Source organism: Mustela erminea, chromosome 1 (genome assembly GCF_009829155.1).
Source record: "Mustela erminea isolate mMusErm1 chromosome 1, mMusErm1.Pri, whole genome shotgun sequence".
Lineage (NCBI taxonomy): Eukaryota > Metazoa > Chordata > Mammalia > Carnivora > Mustelidae > Mustela > Mustela erminea.
The window spans coordinates 720,574-741,434 of NC_045614.1; the positions used below are offsets into that span (position 1 = coordinate 720,574).

General features: G+C 58.2%; 1 long non-coding RNA gene across 1 annotated transcript; it reads right to left on the bottom strand.

The window, feature by feature from the left end:
* Window positions 1-2,282: 2,282 nt before the first annotated feature.
* Window positions 2,283-6,737, bottom strand: LOC116569073. The gene is made up of 3 exons (XR_004276847.1): window positions 6,727-6,737; window positions 3,205-3,207; window positions 2,283-2,373 (listed from the first exon to the last, which is right to left on the bottom strand). It is a non-coding gene; the product is annotated as an uncharacterized LOC116569073 (long non-coding RNA).
* Between the last annotated feature and the right edge of the window lie 14,124 nt (window positions 6,738-20,861).

A 20,861-nucleotide genomic window follows, 5' to 3' on the forward strand; every position in this document is an offset into this window, starting at 1 on the left:
AGGAGGTCTGCGCGGCGGAAGCCAGGGAGGAGAGAGGAGCAGAGGGTGGACGGGGCTCGGCAGCCGTACAACCCAGGGATCCTGGACAGCCAACATTTATTGAGCACCTACTGCATACCCAACATTGACCTACGGGCTTGACTGGCCTCACCTCCCTGGAACCTCACCAAGACCCTGTAATCGCACCGTTTTATATGAAGAAACAGTGAGCCTGGCAAAGAGGTTGCTGGCCAGGGACACGGGGTCGGCGCTGGGGTTTGGAGTCCCACGGTCTGAAGTAGGACATTGGTGTGGACTGCCCCTGCCCCCACAGTAGACCCCTTAGCAGCGGTCCGCTGCCTGCACCCCTGTCCTCCCCCAGGGGCAGGTCCCGACTCCAGGCCTTTTTCCATTTCTCGGAGGTGGGGGAGGGACATAAGTGGGATCCCACGTCCCTGGAGTTTGACTGGAACTCACCAGCCCTTCTGTGTGACCTGGGGGGCACACCGGCCTGTCCCTCTGGGCCTCAGTTTCCCGGCCTTGTCAGGAGAGATGTGGGCAGCTCTTTTCTCTGACCAAGGCGAGCTGGGGGCAGGGACGAGGCACCGCAGTCATGGTCTGGCACCGCCGCCACCCTGCGCCCGGGGACACTTTTCCCTGCTGTGTGTCCTGGGAGCCCTCTGGGGGCCCGTCGCGGCTCCAGGCTCTGGCCGCCACTAGGTGGGACGAGGAGGCTGGTGGAGATGGCGCGACCCTGGGGGCTTGGGAGCGAGCCGCAGAGGCGGGGGAGAGGCAGGCCTGGGCGGGCTGGAGGGGGCCGCAAAGCTGCCAGGCTTGGGCCTGTGTCCTGCAGGCAGCGGCCATAAGGAATGCGACAGAGCTGTCTGGGCTGGACGGCGGGGTGCGGGCACAGCGTCCAGGGCATGGCCAGGGCCCACCCTTGACTCCCGATCCCTGAGCCACCTGTGGCCGACAGGAGCCCGCCGGTCTGGCAGCGGGGGAAACCGAGGCTGGGTGCTCAGCCCGTGGGTGGGGGCTGCGAGCACGGTCCTGAGCGAGGGAAGGTGGAGGCCGGGTGGGCCTCCTCGGGGGCCTCAGGACGGGGGCCAGGGCTGTGCGTCGTGCGGGCCTCGTGGGCTCTCCTGAGGAGGCGATGCTTCAGCAGAAATGCGAGGTCTGCGACACGCCGGGCGGGGCGGGCGGTGTGCACGGAGAGACGGCTTCGCCAGTGCCCGGGGGCCCTGCACGTGCGGGAGCTGGAGTCCAGCTGTGGGGGGCCAGGCTGGCCTGTGTGGACGGTGGGGGGACTTGAGATTAATGTGGACGGCACTGGGGAGCCATGGTGGGTGAGGTGGGAGGGTGTTGCCGGCGACACGACTGTCTCACAGCGCCGGGGGGCTGCCTGGGGACAGGCTGCTTAGGCCGGAGTGGAGGCCAGGGAGGGGCAGGGAGAGGTTGGGGGGTGCGCAGGTGGGGCCTGGGCCGGGACCTCAGAGATGAGGACGGCTTGAGTGGGCGTCTTCAAGCCGCTCTCTGACTCCCAGAGCCTCGGGGTCAGACCCACCCCCAGCTGGAGCCCCAAGCCCGCTCCGGGACCCCCTGCCCCTGCCGGCCCCTCCCCTACCACCTGACCAGGGGCTTCTGGCTTAATTCTCTAGGTTTCCACGGGAGGCAGCTGAGCGCTCACCCCTTGCTGTGTGATGAGCACATCTGGGAAGGCCTTCTGCTATCGGCATGTCTGGGGTCCCTGTCGCTCTGGACCCGCAAGAACGACCCGCAGACGAGGTGAGTGGCAAACTTCTTTATTGGCAATCTTCTACATATCTTGATTCGGGAACCCCGCTCTTCAATTTTAGCCCCTTTTTATAATATCAGTAGCTAAAGATACCCAATCACCACATCACACGATTCACCTAACCACCAATCAGACGGACTACCTATGACCTTATCCGTGAACATGTGAGATGCTCGTGAGCACCTACGGGACTCCACAGGTTTCTATTGTTCTACAGATCCTGTGCCTTTCCCATGACTCCTGGTATTGATTGTGCGTCACCCATGAGCGCACCCACATTCCTTGGGTTAGACATTCACAGTCCTTCCTCCTCAGGCATATCCATCTACGTGACTCCTTGCTCCTGCTGCATGGCTCTCCACAGCTCCCCCTTTTTTATTATTTATATGGCAGGGATCGTGCCTGTCTTAGGTTGCCAATCCTCAACACACATGCTTACCCGTCATCGGGTACTCCCCCTAGCCGAGGAGCCCCTGTCTTAGGTTGCTATGGTGAGGGATTAGTCTTACCCGTCTTTGACTACCGATCCATCATACTGAGCCATATTTTTGGGGGGGGGAGGTGCTAGCCTCTAGAGCCATCATAGCTTATGCTGAAGCCTATCCCGCAGATACAATTTTAATGAGCGTCTGAGTCAGAACCATCAGGGTTCTAATGTCTGCCTAGCTTGAGGAGGGAGCCTGCATAGTCTGTTCAACCAATACCGGAGTCAAGGGATAGCCTGGTGGCGACTAAGGCCGTTCCTTGAGCTTGCCGCGATTGGCCAGCTGCTGGTTACGTACGATGGCTCTTAACTTGTAAACTTCTGCAAGTATTATTTTAGCCGCACAGGGCAAGAGGCACATGAAAAGAATGACTACTACTAGCACACCTATAATAGTTCCTACAACATACCATACATGCGTCAGGGAAGGAAAGTGAGAAAACAAAGAGCTTACAAAGTTTTCAGCAAGCTGAGCCATAGGCAGTTTGGCATGTGGGGCTTCTGCAATCGCCAGAATTTCTCGATGTAATTGTAATAAATCAAGAGAGACATTAGAATTTGATCACACCCCTTCAAGATGGCGTAACACTCGATCCCAAGAAGTTTCCGTAGCATTATAATGTTTAGGGGTAACACAGATCCAGTGGTAATCACTATGACACTGGATCTTAGTTCGTAACTTTAAACTTTGAATTTCGTCTCCCAGAAATCTCACAGCGTCATACAATGCATTCAATCTGACTTCGACCCTTTTATCTATATCCTCCTGTGTACCCAAGGCCAATGAAGTATTATGTGCTAAATGGTCCACAGTATCTGCAGCATGCACTGCTTGAGTTAGAGAGACAGATGCAGTAACGGTTGTAGCAATTATCGTTATAAGAGAGACTATTCCTAATATTAATAAGCCTAGCTCTCGTCTGGGCCGGCCAAGGGCAGCTTGCACCCGCTCCCATAATTCCAACCCAGGGTTGGAATACCAGGGCTTCGAGATATTTACAGGAAGCATGACAAATGGGGGTTGTTTAACCACTAGTACATTATCATCTATTGACACTCCTTGAATACAATTAGTTAAAGTACAATTTTGACATAGCAAATGATATGTAGCTTCATCCTTTCTGATAGTGAGATTCCCTACTATTAGCATAAAAGGTCTTGGCACACACGCTTGAGGATATCTTTTATCCCGCTCTTGGAGCTTTCTGTTCCATCGTACTGCTTTGCTAAAAGCGGCTAGGAGCTTCCACAGCTCTGTTTGCACTGGATATCCCCGCTGAGGAGCAAGTATGGGAGGCACTTTAGGCTTGTAAAATCGAGTAGGCACCCCGGGCCCCCAATCCAAAAGCGCAAACCCATCTTCAAGGGTATAGGCAGTAGCATTTCCTCCCACGCATAATTTCCAGGGGATGTCTATCCCCGTAGATATACCCAAACGGGCTGCGCATAAGGGGATATCCCGGGGAACTTTGCCCCTAGATGTTATGCGGCCATAACTTAACCCCGCTATAGTTACATCATCATATTGAACTTGAGTAAACACCTGTAAGCAGTGTGGTGGCCTACCCTTCGTGGTAAAACACATAGGGTACACATCAGAATATCCCCTATAAGAAATGCTTGCCTGCTGCGGCTGGAGATGCACTGAAGAGGGTGATCCTAACAGAGCAGTATCATTAACATAAACAGGAATAGGGCTCGTGTCCCAACCCATGGGTTGTAGCAAAGGCGGATCGGGGACGTATGCCCAATATACAGAACCTTGAACTGTCCCTTTGTGTACAAGTATAAGCATCCAAAACAAGTAAAAGTCCACTTGAGAAAAATATGCTCTATTCTGGAGTCTCAGAGGAGGAAGCTGACGTTGAACACTCTTGGATTCTGCCCAGCCCTGGACCAGTCCCACGTTCACAGGCATCGGCTGCCGAGTCATCATTATCATCATCAACGTCAGTAGCAGCATCTTCCACAGGTTCCACCGCGACCAGCCTGGTAAGGCGTTCTGGCACCCAGAGTGGAGCAGGCGCATCCTGCGGAAAAACACAAAGAGAACCTCGGTGCCATCGAAGCACCGGGTCAGGGCCCTTCCATAACCCTGTAAGCACATCTTTCCATTTCACCATCATCTGTTGTGTTCTCTGGGGGCCCCAATGGCGCTCCGCGGCCGAAACGCCGTCCTTGTCAATCGTGAGAAAATTTAAAATAAAGGTGACCAAATTGGTGAGGTCAGTGGGCGTATGATACTCCTCTCCAACTCCCCCTTTTTGTATTTTTTGCAAGGTAGTTTTAAAGGTCAGGTGAGTGCGCTCTACGACGCCCTGGCCTCGAGGGTTATAAGGAATGCCTGTAACATGTTGAATATTATAGCAGGCTAGGAAGTTGGAAAAGCTCGCAGAAGTGTAAGCAGGGGCATTATCCGTTTTTAATTGTTTAGGCACTCCCCAGCAGGCAAAACTGCGTAGGCAATGGGATATCACATTCTTGACATTTTCCCCGCGCAAAGGGGTGGCACTAACAACCCCCGAGCAGGTGTCCACACTCAAATGGACATACCTTTGCTGCCCGAAGCAAGGAACATGTGTTACATCCATTTGCCACAGATGGTTAGGCAACAGCCCTTTGGGATTCACTCCTTGAGAGGGTAATGGCAAGTGTGTTACACAGTTACCACAAGATTTTACTATGTCTCTTGCATCAGCTCTTGAAATATTAAAACGCATTTTCAATGTCTGAGCATTTACATGCCATTTTTTATGATAATGCCTAGCGTCCTCTAAAGCAGAACAGATATGAAATTGTGCGGCTGCATCAGCCATGCGATTTCCCTTCACCAAGGGTCCAGGGAGCGAACAAAGGCTTTAACTCGGATGTAGTAAGTTTTATATATGGACGAACCCAGTTAATGTCCCTTAAAAGCTTCTGAAAATCATTCAGAGTATGTAAATGATCCCGACGAAGCTGCACTAACCGAGGTTTTACTGTCCTAAGAGAAAGTTGTATGCCAAGATATTGTTGTAAGTTTCCGGCTTGAATTTTGTCGGGAGAAATAGTTAGGCCCCATCTTGTTAATTGCTTTTGCAAGAAAGTGAGGGCTATGGGTAGTGTTGCTTCTTTTGGCCCACAAATTAAGATATCATCCATATAATGATAGTAAAGCAGAGTTGGAAATGCCTTCCGAAATGGCTCTAAAGCTCTGTTTACATATAGCTGACACAAGGTGGGGCTGTTAGCCATTCCTTGAGGTAACACTTTTCATTCAAATCTTTGATCAGGCTTACTATGATTAATTGATGGCAAAGTAAAAGCAAACCGCTCAGTATCTGTAGGATGCAATGGAATGGAAAAGAAACAGTCCTGGATGTCAATAACAATGGAAGGCCAGTTTTTTGGCAATGCTGTAACAATTGGTAGCCCTAACTGAATAGGGCCCATAATTTGCATTTGTTTATTAATCTGACGGAGATCATGCAATAGCCGCCATTTACCTGATTTCTTTTTAATTACAAATATTGGAGTATTTCATGGGGATGTAGATTCTTGAATATGACCTGCCTTTAATTGCTCCATTACTAATTCCTTGGCCGCTTGTAGCTTTTCCTTAGTTAGCGGCCACTGAGGCACCCAACGCGGCTCCTGCTGTTTTCAAGGTATATGAATAGCCTCAGTGGCCGCTAGGAAAAACCTTGACCTCCCAAGGAGGGTAACTCAGGATTTCCTTGTCCTTTAACCCCTAAACCCTGACCTGGTCTATAGTCCATTTCCTTCATAATAGTTTGGGAAGCTTCGCTATATAACTTTTTAGTAGTTAGTCTTGCGTCCATTTGTTCTAACACATCACGCCCCCATAAGGAGACGGGAGTAGCACAAACATAGGGCTGAAAGATGCCCTTATGTTTCTCTTCATCTTCCCAATCTAAAGAAGCAGCACTAATATCAGGGCTAGTGGCTATACCTAAACCCCGAAGAGTTTGGTTAGCTTGAACCAAGGGCCAAGCCTTGGGCCAGTCCAGTTGGTTAAGAATACTTTTGTCTGCTCCGGTATCTAAAAGTCCCCAAAAGACCCTTCCTCTGATTTTCAACTTAAGCATGGGCCTTTCCCTCATGTCCATGGTTAGACATGCAAGAGGGGATCCTGTGGAACCAAAACCCCCTTTTCTCATCTTACCAGTGGATGGGTATTTCTCATGATTGCTTGGAAGAATTAAAAGCTGCGCAATTCTATCTCCTGGATTTATAATATTAATACCTCTGGGGGAGGATACGAGAATCTTAACTTCTCCATCAAAATCAGAATCGATAACACCCGGATGCACTTGAAGTCCTCGCAAAGCAGAAGAACTTCTACCAAGGAGGAGCCCTACAGTTCCCCGTGGAGGCCCCCCACCTAAATCAGATGGCACAGCTTGTACATCCATCTCAGGGGTTAAGACCAATCGGGTGGTGGCGCAGACGTCAAGTCCTGCGGCACCTGCTGTGGCTCTTCTGGGTCCCGTAGAGGTTGGCTCCCGTGGATAGAAGGTGGAAAAGCCCATCGTGGCTTGACAGGCAGGGACATTGCCACCCCGTACATTTGTTTTGGGCCCCGGGGGGCTCCCGTTTTTTGAATTTCCCCAATTATTAGACGGCAGAGGATTGCCTTCGATATCAGCTACAGAACGACACTCATGCGCCCAGTGATTTCCTTTCCGGCACCGAGGACAAAGGTGGGGTTTAGCATTGCCAGCTGAGCGAGTAAAGGAGACTTTCCCCCGCTGCAGGCAGTCTTTTTTTATATGGCCTTCCTGCCCACATTGAAAACATTTCCTGGGATGAACGCCTTTTTGTCCCTGCATAGCTTGCGCAAAAGCGGCAGCCATGACTTGTCCCTGTATCACTGGTCCCGTAATATCTCTGCATACTTTAATATATGCAGAGAGATCCTTAGATTTCCAGGGTCTGATAGCTTCTCGGCACCATTTATTAGCATTTTCATATGCTAATTGCTTAACCAGTGGCATTGCTGACTCTGCGTCCCCAAACATCCTTCCTGCCACTTGCATTAGCCTATCCACAAAGTCAGCATAGGGTTCATTTGGCCCCTGGACGACCCTAGAAAGTCGGCCTTGCAGATCACCAGCACCTCTCAAAGTTTTCCATGCTCTAATAGCCGCCGTGGCAATCTGCTGATATATAGCAGGAGGATAATTACTTTGTGCCTGAGCTCCAAGATACGGTCCAGTACCCAGTAGCATATCTATATCCCATTGAGGGTTCCCAGCAGCAGCGTTCCTGCGTGCTGTGTCCTGACAATTGTCTTGATTTTGAATCTTCCATTCTAAATATTGCCCCCCACTCAGAACTGCCCTGGCCAAGTTGGCCCAGTCTTTGGGAACCAAGAAGAGCGCCCCCAGCGACTCCACAAGGGACACTGTAAAAGCTGCTTGGGGCCCATATGCACTAACTGCTTCTTTGAGTTGCTTTACTAATTTAAAGTCTAATGGCTGACGATATCTGAACTGGTTTTGATCCTCCAGTACTAGGAAAAACCCTTTTTCTGGGCCGAGGACTTCCCTCCAGTTGGCTATAACACAATCGGAACAGTGGCACACCTTCACACAACCGGGCCGATGAGGCGGCGGCCATTCACACGGTGGGGCCGTTGGACTATTGGCCTGTTCTAATAAGTGGGCAGCATCAGACTTTTTTCCGCTAGGAGGCTTCAAGGCCACTCGCTCCTTAGTTCCTCCAGTTTGTTTTATGCCCGGAGGCTGTTTATTGGAGGGCTCCTCAGAACTATCGCTTTCCGCATCGGAGGTTCGCAAGGAGCCTCCAAGGGATTCTTCCTTTAACTGCTCCAGAATTTCCCCCCCCTGCTGTACCACCTGCTTTAGACGTTCTCGCGACGATTGTAAGCACACCTTCACCAAAGACCATACCGCAAGAGTTCCGGCAGTAACGGTAGTGCTACGCCGTAACTCTTCCCCAAGATGTTCCCATTGCGGTACAGTTAAGAGCCCTTCCTCTAGGAACCAAGGGGCAATCTCGCCGGCCTCTTTTAAGAAGGCACGAGCAGTCTTAGACTTTAAAGGAGTGCCATTGGCTTTCAAAATATCTCTCAATGGACCTTCCATTCTATGTCTGGCTAATTCGTTTCCCATTCTGGAAACCTTTTCCCCTCTGAGGAACCTAAAACTTTAGCACTTTAGGATCATCCCCAGAGAATTTCCCCCATCTAGAGACAGGAAATGGGCGCGCACTTTCCTTATCCTTGCTCTTACCCCAATCCTCGGCCCACGTCCAGAGTCGCGGCTCCCGGGTTTCGGCACCAGATGTCGCTCTGGACCCGCAAGAACGACCCGCAGACGAGGTGAGTGGCAAACTTCTTTATTGGCAATCTTCTACATATCTTGATTCGGGAACCCCGCTCTTCAATTTTAGCCCCTTTTTATAATGTCAGTAGCTAAAGATACCCAATCACCACATCACACGATTCACCTAACCACCAATCAGACGGACTACCTATGACCTTATCCGTGAGCATGTGAGATGCTCGTGAGCACCTACGGGACTCCACAGGTTTCTATTGTTCTACAGATCCTGTGCCTTTCCCATGACTCCTGGTATTGATTGTGCGTCACCCATGAGTGCACCCACATTCCTTGGGTTAAACATTCACAGTCCTTCCTCCTCAGGCATATCCATCTACGTGACTCCTTGCTCCTGCTGCATGGCTCTCCACAGGTCCCCCTTTGGGGTCATGAGCGCACATGGGGGGCACTTTCTGTCCCTGGGCCCCAGAAAGGCCGCATCACTCTAGACCCCATTCCCGTGCTCCTTGCGGGAAGAAGCCCTTAACCCCGTCTGCGCCACATGAGGTCACCATGGGGACAGAACAGGCATGGATTTCAGTCCAGGACTGGCTCTGACCTGAGGCTCTGGGAGGCAGGGGACAGCCCGGCGCTGGAGGGCCCAACACCGCTGAGCCGTCCTGGTTCTGTGTCCCCGGCTCCTTCCGTGTGAGCCAGTGCAGCAAGAGCCAGGCCCAGGCCCTCACCCCGCCCCGCGGGAGCACCTGTGCGCCTTGGCCCGCCCCTCCCCCTTGTTCCCGTGGAGGTGCCCACCTGCTCAGGATAAACCGATCTTGTCCCTGCCTTGGGGCCTTTGCACAGGCTGCAAAGCTTTGTCCAGCCTTGGCCAGCCAAGCCGAGGGCAGCACCCCCACCCCAACCAGCCACCCACCTGTGCCCAGGTGGGCCCTCCCACACCTGCCGATGCCCACTTTCAATGTCTCTTAGAAAGGGGTCAGGGACCACGCTTCCAGGCTGGTGCACGGTCCCTGGCTTCCGGAACGTCACGTCAACTACAAGACGCAAACAGGTTTACAAACCACGCGCGCACGCCGACGGAGGGGACGATCAGGCCTTACCCCGAGGAGCGGTGACTCGGGTCTCCTGAGCTGGGGGCAGTTCAGGTGGAGCTCGCCTGCTTAAAGCGAGCAGGTCGGTTGTTCTTAGCAAATGTGTGACCAACACCTCGGTGTAATTCCAGAACATTCCAATGCCCAAGAGAGCAGCCCCGTCTCCATCAGTTGTCCCCCCTCCCCCTCCCCGGCCCCCATGAGCCCCTTCCCGTCCGTGGAAGGGCCTGGTCTGGGCGTGTCACACGCGTGCACTCACACCCCGCGTGGCCTCCTGTGTCTGGTTCCCTCCCTGCGTGTCGTGGGCTCGGGGTCTGCCCCGGGGCAGCGCGTGGGGGCCGCGCCTGCTCGTGGCCCGGGGCCCTCCGGTGTGCGGCGGCTCCCAGTTTTTGTCTCTTCTTCACATTGGTCAGGGTCCTGTTGAGATGCAGGCGTGAACGCCGCTCACAGGCAGTGTTCTGGGTCTGAGCTGGGTCTGAGCCCACCTCCCTCTGGGCCAGCACCCCCGATTTGGGTCCCCTGGGATCCGGCTCCTCCCCACTCCCCGTCTGTCCCCCCCTGAGCCACACAGGGCCCACTGCCCTCATCCCAGGGACCGCCCCCAACTCCCTGCCTCTCAGGGCACCAAGGACTTTTCAACAACCAATATCAGACCATGACCGTCCCCTGCCTAAATCCTGCTGTGGCTCCCTGAGGCCCTCGATGTTAGTCCGAATTCCAGGGCGTGACCCGACATCCTGCTGGCCCCACGGCAGGGCGAGGGCATTCTCAGGAGGGTCCCAGCCCTTCCTTCCACCAGGGCGGGGACTGGCAGGAGCTCGGAGATGAGAAGTAGGATCGGCCCCATTCCCTGGGTGAGGGAGCTCCGGCTCGGCTCGGGGGCTCCTCTGGGGGAGTCATGTTCTCGGAGGCTCCAGTGAGTCATGTTGTCAACTCAGGAGCCACGTCCGGGGGACCCCTCGGTGCCCACACCCCACTGCGCGCTTGGCATTCCTGCCTGGGGGCTGAGAGCCCGTGAGGAGGCCCAGCCGGCCCTCCGCGGCCCTCCGACTGGCCGCGAGGTGGGGTGGCACGTTGTCAGGGACCCCCGAGACCCGCAGGAATGTCAGGAACCGGCCGAGAGTCCCCAGGGGCCCGGCCCAGCCTGCGTCGGGGGATAAAGGCCACCTCCTCCGCTCTGCTGTTGCCCCCCCCCCCAATCGGATCGGGACGTTTGAAGTCACTAGGAAGCGGGAGGCTCCCACGCAGAGAATATGAGGAGAAGGGCTTAGAGACGCCTTTGTGCGCCAGGCGGGCGGTGATGAAAGCACCATGAAATCCGTGATGTCACTGATGTCCCGCGACCATGACAGGGCCCTTTCCTGGAAGAAAAGGGGAAAATCCCCTGTTGCATGTGTGCTCGCCTGGCAGGGGGGCTCGAGATGAGGGACAGTTTTAGCAGAGGCCAGGGCAGGGACCCCTGCCCGTGGCTTGCCGCCGTCTACCCGCAGGCCTCTGGGGACGGGAGCCTCACGACCTTACAAGGCTCCCCGACAAGCCTTCCTTGCCTGTGGCACCGGGGGAAGGTGAAGATGTGCCTTACCCAGGAGTGGACTTCCAGAGCCGGGGAGGAAGGGGACACTGGGCAGGACGGTAGCTCACGTTACTAAACAGCTTTACGGAGGGCCACGTACCTTCTAGTTCGTTCACTTAAACCGTACAGTTCTTCCGTTCTAGCGCGTTCACAGAGGTATATATCCACCAACACTACCGACTCTGGAACACTTGCCTCTTCCCCAAAAGGAAACCCCGTCCCGTCAGCTGTCACCCCCCGGCCCCACCCCCGGCCCCCATGGGCCCCCTTCCGCTCTGTGGACGTGTTGCACGCGTGGACTCCCACCCCGTGGGGCCTTTTGTGTCTGGTTCCCTCCCTGAGCGTCGTGGGCTCGGGGTCCGTCCCCGGGGGAGCGCATGGGGCCTTTGCTCCAGCTCGTGGCCGGGGACGTTCCTGTGCGTGGGGGACACGAAGCATGTCCACGCCCCACTGGCGGGCAGCTGGGTGTGTCCCTGCTTGGCAGGTAGGAAGGGAGGCTGTTCCTGAGGACGCTGCCGTCTGCCCTTGTCTTCAGTGTTAAACCCTCATACAAGGTCAGGACCCGCCAAGGCCAAGGGCAAAGTGCGAGCCCATGCAGGGCTCCGGGGCGGTGCGGGGGCGGGGAGTGGGGAGAAGCCTCGCAGGCTCGGTGGTGAGGGCTGCTGGTCCCACTGCGGGGAGCTTGGGCCGCAGCCGCATCGCCACTGGCCAGAGCGTCTCCCCGGGCCCCCCGCGCCCCCCTTCCCGACCGCAGACAGGCCTGCTCCCTGCCTGCCGCAGACGGGTCGCTCCTCCGCTGGGCACGACAGGCAGGCCCGGCATGTGAAGAGGGCTGTGTCCAACCAGACCCGCAGGAAACCACTCCCCAGCCATGGTCCCCACCCATGGTCCCCACCTTGGGGACCTTCTCACCGTGCCAGTGCTGCAGGGGCTGTGCGGGGGCACGGGAGAGATGGCGGGCTGTGGGGCTGCGGCTCACGGGTGGCTCGAAGGCCCCTTGTCCACCGGCCCTGGGGGCGAGGCAAGTGGCAGGGGCAAGACCTCTCCCTGGAAACTGCCCTTCTCGGACTCTCCCCGGCCTGTAGTGACCCGTGTCCCTCCAATGGACACAGGAAGACGACGGTGGCACGGTGGGAGGGGGACGGACACAGACCCATGCGGAGGAGGCCGCCCAAGGGCTGGTACGAGGTCGCGGGGCCGGCAGCCTTAGTCCTGGCGCTTCTGGCCTCCCCGAACCCCAGTGTCCATGCTGACCGCGGTCTGCTCGGTGGCCTTCCAGGGTGACGTAAGCCCAGGTCAGGTTCCTAGGGCCCAGGGGCTGGTGCGTCCCACTGCTCCTGGCTTCCTAAAGCCCTGGGGCAGCCCCGTTGGGAAACACACGCTGTGTACGTGTGCGGCCGCAGGGACTTGGGAAGGGGGTCAGGCCCCCAGGGGGTCTACCCCAGCTGAGCGCCCAGGGACCCCAGGAGGGGAACCTGAGGCACTGTCGTCAGGGTGGGAACTGTGGGGGCCGATGAGAGCCAAGGGTCTCAGCGCAGGGGACAGAGAGGGAGGGCGCAGACTCACAGACATGCCGCTGCCGGTGGACTGTGTCCGAGTCCTGACCCTCGAGTGGGACCTGACCTGGAAACAGAGTCCCTGGAGATGTGGTCGGGTTAACGCGAGGTCATTCGGGGGGGCTCTGGCCCCGTGCCCTAGAGTATGACACATAACACGCGTGTGCGTGACGGGGACATGGACCAGGACATACCACAGCGGCCGACATGCTGCGGCAAAGCAGATCTGCTTGCTTGACCTCGGTTTCCACCTCTGCACGTCCGGGGAACAGGCGGTTATGGGTCCAATGGATCCTTACTTGTAAGGTGCCCGGGACAGCGCGTGGCACGAGATAAACACGTTGTGTCTGAAAGTGACGTGGAATCCCAAAAGGGAAAATAAGACATGAAGGGAAAGCTGGTGCCCGAGCTCCCGAAGCTGGTGGTCAGTGAGCTCGGAGCAGCGGCCTGTCTCTGTCCTCTCTCTCTGAGTTGACAAATACTAAGGGAAGGGATGGGAGGGCTTCTCAGAGGAGGTGTCACTGAGCTGAGACCTAAAGAGAGCTGGACTCCTGGGGGGGTGAGCATCTAGACAGAAGGAACAGCATGAGCAAAGGCCCTGAGGCTGGTGAGTGGCGGGGTGGCCTAATAGAAGGAGGTGGGGGTGGGGTTTGGCTTTTCTCCCAGGGGCACCGGGGAGCCACAGCAGGGGAGGGATGTGGTGAGGCCGTGGCCATCTCAAGGCCGACGCAGGCAGCACAGCCTAGAGGCAGGAGAAGGGGCTCAGGCTAGAAATCCTGCAGGGGGCGGTTCTGGGAGGAATTCAGTTCTCCTCTAGTCCTTTCCCGTCTCCGCCTGGTTGGGCACGCGAGGGTGAGGACAGACTGCTGGCGTGGGGGGTCCTGGGCCCCACAGCCCATGTCCTGGTGGGGACCGACCCAGCAGAGCCTACCGCCTTTTCCTCCTGCAGCCGGGGCACTGGGGTGAGCTGGGGCCTGGACAAGCGTCCAGCTGTGCGGAGCAGCCCTGGCCCCGGCAGAGAGCGGGGAGCGGTCCCCACAGCGCAGCGGAGCGGCTGCAGCCCCCGCCCAGCCCGGCGAGCTCACGCTGGCTGGTCACCCCCGCGGGCCTGGCCCTCGCAGCAGCTCCGCCGGGCAGACGGGGAAGCCGAGCCCGCTGAGAGTAGGGCTGCCATCGGACACCCCCAGGCCTGGAATATGCGCTCCTAACCCCACTCGAGGACGCTCTCCTGCTCTCAAGTTTAGGAAAGCCTGAGCGGTCTGGATTGACATTCTGGGCGCGCCAGGCCGCGGGGAAATCCGTAACGCATTGTTGAGACAGACGCCTTTAAACCGCTCGCCGGGTGGGGGCCCGGGCGGGGGAGGGGAGAGGGGAGCCACGGGGCGGAGGCACCGCACTGGGAAGGTCACCCTTTTGTCTGCACGAAGGTCAGCTGCAGACCGTTGCCACGGCAACAGGGGCTTAAAGATGGAGGTTTAAGGAGGACAGAGGTTCCCTCCCCTGCCCATGCGAGGGGCCTGGGCCCGGGGCTCGGGGTCTGGGGGAGGGGACAGATCTTGGTCCTGCCCTGCCTGGATCTGGCGCCCAGCTGTGGCCATTTTGAGCCTCGGTGTCGCTGGCTGTGGAATGGGAACAGTGTCCACGCGGGGGCGGGGACGCCCCGGCCGCTCCGGTCCACGCGGGGGTGGGGACGCCCTGGCTGCTCTGGTACTGGGGTGACCGGCAGAGGCCTGGGTCCTCGCTGGAGGAAGAGCAGTCTGGGCAGGGAGGGGCAGGCCTCGGCCCACATCCTCCATCCGACCGCACGCCGCACCTCTGGGCAGTGCACAAGAGGCTGGCGTCCTCCGCGCCCCTTCTTGGAGCCCGGGACAGGGACCCAGCGGCCCCTGTGGGTACAAACCACAGCGGAGGCTCAGATTTGCAGAGGTGGGGGCAGCAATCCCGACGGAGAAGCCCCGGGAGGGACCACATGGGCCTACGACCCTGACTGGCGGCCACCGGTCCCGCCGGGGGCTCTGGGACCTTCTCGGTGGGCGGGAGGCAGGAGGCGAGAGGCACCAGCCCTGGGCAGCACAGCCTTTGCTGATACGGCTTTCCCGCAGTTCCTGAGAACGGGTCGTCTGCGCCTTTCTCCCTGGAGGGCCATCGGAACACCAGCTCCTTTGTCCCCGCAGGCCACAGCGTCTACTCCCGCGGTGGCTAACACCGACCACGTGTCCCCATCCCCGTGAAGAACAGAATGAGGGGGCAACTTCTTCACGGAGACAAGACTCACACAACATACAATGAGTCATCTTCAGGTGAGCAGTTCGGTACGCTCAGAGTCCCGCGGCCACCAGCTTTATCCAATTCCGGAACATTCTGTCACCTCAAGAGAATAGTCACCTTCCCCTCCCCCAGCCCCCAACGCCCCCGAGCCCCTTCCCGTCCGTGGAGGAGCCTGGTCTGGGCGTGTCACACGCGTGGACTCACACCCCGTGGGGCCTCCTGTGTCTGGTTCCCTGCCTGAGCGTTGTGGCCTCGGGGTCTGTCCCTGGGCAGCTCATGGGGGCCAAAGGACACTCCCGGGCATGGTTTTAGAAACGTAACTTTTAATTTTTTTTAGATTTTATTTATTTATTTGTCAGAAGACGGAGAGCGGGAGCAGGGGGAGGGGCAGAGGCAGAGGGAGAAGCAGGCTCCCCACTGAGCAGGGAGCCCGATGGGGGGGCTCGATCCCACAGCCCAGAGATCTTGACCTAAGCTGCAATCAAGAATTGGATGTTTGGGGCGCCTGGGTGGCTCCGTGGGTCAACCCGCTGCCTTCGGCTCAGATCATGATCTCAGGGCCCTGGGATCCAGCCCCGCATCAGGCTCTCTGCTCAGTGGGGAGCCTGCTTCCTCCTCTCTCTCTGTCTGCCTCTCTGCCTACTTGTGATCTCTGCCAAATAAATAAATAAAATCTTCAAAAAAAAAAAGAATTGGATGCTTATCCGGGTGAGACCCCCAGGTGCCCAGAAGCGGGGTTTCTGTGAAAGCCTGTGTTGGGTCAGGGCCCCGAAGGCTGACGGGGCTCACCACCTGGGTAGGTCGGACGCCCCAGGCAGCGGAGGGCCCCAGCGGTGGTGTCCGCGGCCGCAGGTGTCTGGGTCACTGGCCCAGGCTGGCCATGGGGGGGCTTGTGGGTGGGCAGGTGGTTTCGGAGAGGTGTGCAGCTGGTTTTCAGGTGTTTACGGAGCTGCTGCTACGTGCTGACCTCGTGCTTGGGTCCTGGAAATTGGGTCGGTGGGGCCTCGATCTGTCCAAGGCTCCAGGGACCTCTCCCAGCCCCGGGGCCGCCGGTCCTCGGCCTGTGGTCATGTCCTCCACTCTCTGCATCTGTGGTCGCGTGGCGATTTCCTCCCGTCTTTGGAAGACACTTGTCATTGGACATAGGATGTACCCTGATCAGGACGATCTCACCTTGAGATCCTTCATAACGCCTGCAAAACCCTTTCTAGGAGTAAGCGCGAATTCAGTTTCCAGGGTTTATACTGTGGGCGAGTGTTTTGGGGGCTCACCAGGCAGAGCGGGAGAGCCACAGAGCCCCACTGCCACAGCTTGCTGAAGGGATGCTGTGTTTGGATGCTGAGCCCGTGTCGATGATTCTCCGGGGGCCCTGGCCTGCAGTGGGGGCTCCCTCTGCAGGGGGCCGGGCGGGAGGGACACCTGCACGGGGGCCCCTTGCCAGCCGGAGCTCTGAGGGGGCGTTTTGGAGGCTCTTCCTGAACGATGCAGCGTGTTGGGGTCCCTGACCCCGTGGCCTTCCTGGAGCTCTGCACCCGGGTCTGCTCGGAGCCACCGGGCGCACGCGCTCCCTGGGAAAGCAGTGACCACAGGCAGGATGGTCTCCAAACACAGAAATGTATTCCCTCCCGGCTCTGGAGGCCAGAAGTTCAGCACCAAGGTGTCACGGAGCTGCCCTCCCTGCGAAGCCCACGGGCGCCGGGGCTCTGAGGCTCTCCCCGCGGCTGGCGGCTTGCGGCTTGCGGGCGATCGTGGCGTCCCTTGGCTGGTGGCCTCCTCCGACTCTCCAGGCTGCATCTCCGTGGACGCGTGGCTTCTCTTCTGTGCGTCTCTGACCCATGCCCTCCTCTCACGAGGACAGCGGCGCGGGATTCAAGACTGTCCCACTCCAGGGGGACCTCGTCTTAACGAATGGCGTCTGCAGACTCCATTTTCTTATAAGGCCCCGTTCATGTCTTCTGGGCGTTGGGACACGTGGGGACCCATCTGTTAGGGGACGGAAACCCTGAGGGATGAGTAAAACCACCTCCTAGAGATTAGAAACAATTCATGTAAACACCAACGGGAGAGAGAAATCCAGCAGATTCTTTTTTCTTTTTTTTTTTTAGACTTTATTTATTTGTCAGAGAGAGAGACAGAGAGAGAGAACAAGCAGCGGGGGCAGAGGCTGTGCAGGGAGCCCGATGCAGGGCTCCATCCCAGGCCCCGAGACCACGACCCGAGCTGAAGCAGAGGCTTCACCGACTGAGCCAGCCAGGCGCCCCTCCCTGGCAGATCTTACAGGACAGTAGGATCCGGCCAGAGGAACCTGGGGGCGTGCGACAGGTGGACGAAATGGCAAATCCTGGCTGGGATCTGGAACAGACAAGACGTTACTGGAAAAACAGGTGAAATCTGTTCCCAAAAGGCCGGGATTTCTGCGCGATGCGGGCCGAGTGCAGGGACCTAGAGGGGGCCCCGCAGGACCAGCCGAGTGGGCCCCTGGCTTCCAGGGGTGGAAACTCAGCGTGAGCCAGAAGCGAGAGCCAGAGGCACGGACGGGAGCGTCTGCGAGACCCGTTCAAGGGGGCGGCTCCCCCTGGCTTGGCGGTGGTGGTTCACCCTGGAAAGGGGTCCGGGTCCGTGTTCTTGGCAAGTCCAGGAAAGGGTCTGACCTGAGGCGGGTGTCTGGGGAGCGACCGATGTTACTCCACGAATCAGCGAGGGTAGGGGTGTGGGTGTCTGCGGGGCCCAGGTTTGTCGCCCCGTCGTCCTGGAACACGCTTGGGATCCGGTTCTGTTTAGATGCCGTCCGGGCTGTGGGGGGCTTGGGCAGAAGCTCGAGGGCTGACGAACCTCCGGCCCCCCTCGGGTCACTCCGACGCAGACACGGGAACAGAGCCCCCGGGGCCAGGCCTCCCCACGCCCGAGCCCCTCAGGGCCCTCATCTGACCGACCAGTCAGGCCCCTGCCCGTTTCTTGGGGGGGAAGGTCAGATGCGGACGCGGGGTGTGGGGGCCTGGGTGTCTGTGAGCCGACTCTCCTGCACAGCACAGACCATCGCAAATTGAGTTCGGTGAACACGTATGTTCCGGAGTCGCCCTAGATCCATGAAGTCCCCGCTGCAATGCCACGTATTTTTTTTAAGATTTAAAAATTTTTACTTATTTATTTATAAATAGCGAGAAAGGGAATGTAAGCCGGGGGAGGGGCAGAGGGAGACGCAGGCCTCCCGCCGAGCAGGCAGCGCCCGGAGCCGGGATCATGACCTGAGCCGAAGGCAGACACTTAACAACTGAGCCCCCCAGGCGCCCCAAATAAATATATTTTTAAAATAAATTTAAAAATATATATTTTTTAAAATGTATTTTTTTAATTTAAAAATTTTTTTAATTTAAAAAGTGTTAAAGATATTTTTTAAAGCAAGCGTGCTTTCTGGGCACGCTCCAGAGGCCAGCAGCTGCAAAGAAAGGGTGTGTGTGGGATCTGAGCGCCGGGAACCCAAAACCTCCCACGCAGGGATGCACCGCGAACGTCCTCCCCCAACGGCTCCTCTTGTGGGCCAACAAAGGCCACCAGCCCCAGACAGAGCAGGGACCGAGCCAGTGAGACCCACAGTCCGGGGGAGGAGGTGTCACTGGCCTTGAGCTGGGGCTGTTTCAGGGAAGCGGGGACGGCGGGCCTGCCGTGGGTGCGCAGCCCTCGTGCTGAGAATCTGGGAGACACACAGGGGTGGAGACCAGCGACCTTACCAGCGGCGTCGGTGGCTCGAAAGGGACCAGGCAGACCGGCAAACACGCGTGACCTCGCTCCCGCATGGAATCCGCGCCAGGCGCCCAGCTCGTGGGTCCAGAGGACAGAGCGGCGGCTCCAAAAGGCGGGGGTGCCGGGGGGTGTCCGAGGAGCCACCGACCGGTGACAGCAAGCCGCGCCGGCCGTGGGGCGCATCCCGCAGACAATGCCAGGCTAAGCGCGGGCATCCCGGGAGCCTTCCCCGCCGGACGGTGACGCCGCGCCGCGAGGAGCCCCGACCGGCCTGCCCAGGTCCCCTCACAACGTCTGCAAACGCCGAGTCCGCGTTCCCGCCTGGAAGGAGCAGGGTGCGATAGGTCGAGCGTCTGTTTGCAGAGAAAGGCCACTCGGAGACGTGCCAGAGGGCAGTGGCCATGCGCGTGGGACACCTGTGCTCCCCGCGGCCCGGCACCCTGTTTCTCCACTTCTAGAAACACGTGGTCCGAGGGGAGCCACATCCAAGCGTGTGCCGTGTGCCGGGCGCCGCGTCCACTCCCACGGCCACCGCGACAGCCGCCTGCCTCTCACCTCCCGCCCGGAGGAACCCCGAGAAGCCACCACAACAGGCGACGTGCGTCCACATCCGGCGACGAGGGCCGGGAAACAGCCCGCCAGGCAGCGTGGGACACACTGGGACGCGAGCCTTGCCGGGTTTGTCCCCCGCCTTCCTCCCAGAGAGGAAGACTCGTGTGTCGTGTCCCCCTGGAACCCGAGCACGGACACGCCTGGCAGCTTGACCCACAGCAGCCCCAGACAGGACGCCGCCCACGAGCCATCAGGACACCGGCCGGTCCGGGCGCTGCAGAACGTTACTGAGAAGACAAAGGAAGACACTAGGGCACTGCGGCAGGGGCACCCCGGCGGGCCCCTCAGGCATGCGGCCGCTCTCCAAAGACACGGAGAGAACGTTCTCCCGGTGACAGACTTTCGGGGCAGATGTGACGGTCTGTGCGGACGACGGAGGGCAGGGGTGCGGGCCGGCAGAGGTGCGGGTCCGCAGGTCGCTGCAGGGAGCTCCGTGTGCCGGCCCCACGCCCTGCTGGGACGCACGGACCGACGGGTGAGGGATGGGGAGCGGGAGGGGTCCGCACCTCGGCTCCCCGGTCCCAGCTTTAGGAGCTCCTGTGAACCTGTCGCTATTTCTAAACAAAGAGTGAAATTAAAGAAAACTTAAGAAGCATAAGAAACCCAAAAAGATGCGTTTGTATAAAAACACCAGCTCCCTGAGGATGTCCGTGGGGTGCGGACCTGGTCCCCGGCCTTTTTCCCTTTGTCCTCCGTCTACTCCCTGAGCTAAACCCAGTGTCCTTCAGGGCGTCCGGCTGCCTCCACTTGGGGGGAGTGGGCGACGCTTGATCTCAGGGTCATGAGTTTGAGCCCCGTGTGGGGCAGAGAGAGGACTTAAAAAAATTTTTTTTAAATTTGTTTAGAGGACATATTTTTTACAATACAAAGAAGAAGCAGCTGAACGTTTTTGGAGAACATAGGCCATTGTTTCAGAAGACGGTCGGGTTTTTCCCGCTGAATGGACGACCGGCTGTGTCATTCGCTGCGGCCCCCCGACCTGACAGCCCGTGATTTCACAGTTGTCACCATTCCTTACATGAGGGTCACAGAAGGGCAGCACTAACCCTGCTCGGACAGGGAATTAGCGTCCGAGTTGGCCGGGGCAGGCACAGGCTCCGGGACAACTGTCCTGCCGCCTCCCCGAGCCGGCGGCCGGCCACCAGCCCCGGGTACCTGGCCACCCCTCGCAGACCGCACCTCGAGCGTCACAGGAAACGTGACGACCGCAGGAAAGTGGCCGGCCTTCTCTCCAAGCCCTCCCTGGCGCCAAGGACCCAGCAGCATGAGTGACGTGGGCGGACATCCGCTTCCCCGTGCCCCAGCGGTGGCCTTGGGCGTGCTCACGTGCTCTGCACCCCGCTGTCACTGGGCCCCGCGCCGGTCACACCCTTTCCCCGGGCAGACAGTCCTCCTCCCAGACAGACGGTGGTTTGCAGTGGCCGAGCTCCGGACAGATGTCGCCCCACGGCCGCTCC